This window comes from Pinus tabuliformis, chromosome 2_2, assembly GCF_031772625.1.
Source record: "Pinus tabuliformis cultivar Carrire ecotype Pingquan chromosome 2_2, CPIR1, whole genome shotgun sequence".
In the NCBI taxonomy this organism is placed as follows: domain Eukaryota; kingdom Viridiplantae; phylum Streptophyta; class Pinopsida; order Pinales; family Pinaceae; genus Pinus; species Pinus tabuliformis.
Window position 1 is genome coordinate 49777849 of NC_142300.1, and position 3566 is coordinate 49781414.

Genomic DNA, 3566 nt, shown 5'->3' on the forward strand with positions numbered 1-3566 from the left:
AAAACAAAAATTTTGTGTGTGTGTGTGTGTGTGTCACATATCATATGTATTGGGGCACCAAGAAGCGATGTTTGGAGTTGCTACGCCACCTGGAGGTTGGAACTCATTGGTTGGGTCCATAGCCTTTACAACCATAACCCATAACCAATGGAGAAAGTGACCAATGGTGGGCCCTCCTAATCGGGGGTTGGGCCCGATAGGGTGTAAGTTGTAGGGTCGGGAGGATTTTAGGCCAACCCTCGAGTCGGGTCGACCCCTAGGTCAGAATGTCATGGATTGACTTGGTTGACAAGGTTTTTGTCTCATAGAGTCAGGGATGGGCTGACCTTTGACTAATAGGGAAGCGTGCCCATCCACGTGGGCAATCCACAATGGTGAAGGATTGCACATCATCTTACCGGGTCTTAGACCATGTGAGCTTGTGCCATAATTATGAGCGAAACAACAAGTAGGGTACAAGAAGTAGGAAACAACAAGTAGAATGGAACCATGATGGAACAACAAGTAGGGTAATACAAGGAAGTGGTACCAGGTGCACCTTGTGACCATGTGACATGGCGGGGTGGTATCATGCCACGTGGGGACCACATGGGTGCCACATGGAAAAGTAAAATTATGACAAATAAATAAATAAATACAAATTTAATTACCCCCATTTCTCTAATTGTATTAGAGAAGTTGTGTTAGCAAGTGAACACTTCACGGTGGGTAAGATGGGGTGTTTACAAAATTCTCCCAATTACGAGACTCCCTACAACCCATTAGCAACTTCACTTACATTGTGTGATAAATAGAATGCAATGACAACATATTAAGGTAATTTAAGATGGAAATACTTTACACTATAAATTCAAATATGCAAATAAGTCATCGAATGCGGATAATAAGTTTCATGGGCATGATTACTCGTTATCAAGCAAGCTAATAATACATCCTAACCAATACATGCATACTTTCTTAATTCAACTTATCTATATATGAAATATTAATGCACAATCAAAGAACTTATTTGAATATGTGCTATTAACAGAGAGTGAACACTTTTCCACCTAACCATAGGCTCAGTTGAATTGGTCCTTTATACAATTGGTCACCCCTTAGCCAAACCATGATGCCACTAGGGTGAACTTGGGTGACCCTCAATAAGCCACCCCTTAGCTAGACCATTATACCACTAGGGTGAACCTTCAACAAGTTTTTTCAAAAGGGTGAACTCTCTAAGGTAATTTTCACAAGAAACTCCTCATAGGTACCCAAGACTCCCATGAATTCCTGTTGGCTTCTATTGTTAGCTAAACATATCTCAAGAGTGAGATTCCCTATCACTATTTTATACCTCAAAATACCTCCTCATCAACTCAGAGGAGATCACTATGATTTTGGTTGAAATACACCCCTTTTTCTAGCCTATTTAACATTATAACGCAAGTTATGTACCACAAGGACAACGTTATCCTAGTCTATAACGCTTTGTCCATTCATCTAACTTGTGCTACCAAATTCTCACTCAGTCACAAGGAAAAAATCCCGAGTTAACTCATTATAACACTCTTGTTCATTTAAAGAAACTTTCATGTGGTGGAATGCAATCGTTTTTACCTCATCTACAACTTTTTCCTAAACAAATAAAGCACTTAAAAGTGGATAAAAGCATTAAAGCATGAGGAATATTTTTCCTAAATGAATAAAGCAACGTAAAGCATTAAAGCATGAGGAAACATCATCCACCCCAAAGATTTTGCCCAAATTACACTGGAGAGAAACTAATAGTCTTCATAGCCTCCATTTTGCCTATAAATTGAAGGCTTGGCCATGGAGAAAGGGATGGGAATTCTATGTATTGTTATGTTGTCAAGATTTTACTTGAGAGGGATATTTTTGGATCCAGGAGCTGGAGGAGGTGTTGTTGCAACTTCATCTATTGGTTGCAATCTCCTTCTTATTGATTAATAATATAAATTGATTGTTCTTCCTTCCTAATTGTTGTTCATTAGTCACTTTTTTTGTTTAACTAATGATTGCTTGGAATAGTAGCTTGTATTAATTCATTTAGTAATGCGTAGTTGTTCATTTGTTATGGTTTTAATAATCAATATTATTATGTTATGATGGTTTTCTTTTCTCTTCTTTGTATGCAAGACCAGTCTTTGGAGCTAGCTAGGAGAACTTCCGAACTACACTGACCACTCCAACATATTTGCATTAGAGGACTCACAAGTTCACCTTCCCCTCATCTTCTCAATCTCTACTTCATGACTTGCATTGCTTCAAGAGTCAAGCCCTAGAAAAGTCCATCCCTTACCTTGTTTGTCTCAGGTTTTTGGGAAAACCTAAGAGGGTTGTTGCTTGTCCAACTGAGCACAATTCACTTTAACAGAGTTGGCGACTCCTCTGGGGAGTTTTCTTCTCGGTTTTGGTTTTCCTTCTCCTAAATTCCATCTCTTTGATCTTGTATTTACTAGAATTCCTATCCATTGTTTGCATGCAAAATAACCTAATTGATCTGAGCCCTTTTCTTTGACCCATACCCTCTTTTTCTAAGTAAAACTTGTATAACACTGACTGCAGTGGACACCAGAGCATTATAATGTTGGTTAGCCTTTATGTCTAGTGTGTTACCTCTACCTATAATGCATTGTCTTGGCCTGGTTACCTGCGTTAATACCTTAAACCTTTAATTTTTCACCTTTTCCGTGATTTCCACTACCAATTTTGTTCTTGTTTTTGTCCTGAGGTCTTTACTATCTTGGAATTTGATTTATTTTGTTGCATTCATGTTTTATTTTGAATATTATCTTAGTTTCATAATTAAAATAAAAGGAAAGAAATATTGTATTTGCTTCCTTGCTTGATTGTTTAGTTCATTAGTGTGCATGTAACTTGAATATGATTGTCTACATTTTTTAGTTTCAATGGAACTTGCATTATGCTTGATTTATTGTGGGAAATGATGTATGCTACCCTCTCCTTGTAGAAATTATTCTTCATCGAAAGAAAATCTAAGAGCATGATTTGCATGGTTTGAGTCAGAGTCTCATAAAATTTCATATGTCAAAACCCCTTTCGAAGACATTAAAGAAGTACCTTAAAAGCAATCGCATAATAAAATTGATCAAAAACTTTTCACAAGAAAAACACATACTAGTTTAAGTTAGGGTATTGGGTTAGGTTGTGCAAGCCAACTCCCCAAGGCTGTAAAACCAAACTAGTGTGATTAATGAGTGAAAATCCTATTGCACTCTCATTGACTAGGATCGATCCTCTCACTTAGGAGTTAAGCATGAGGCAACATCAAAGTGTATGAGAAGGTAGCCTCCCTTCAAGTGAATTTCGGTGGACATTCTGTGTACTAGGGATTTCTTTGGGAATTTCAGAGCTTAGTTGAGGACTCAAGTATCTTGCCCACACAACGTGTTGCCTACCACTGTGACCCCCATAGCAGTGACTGTGATTTGAGGTAAAGAGTAGTGGCCAAAATATTAAGGAAACATACACAACGTGACTCAGGAAGGTTTCCCTGGTACCTAAAGACAAACAAACCTACTCTATCTTTTGGTTTTCTAGGA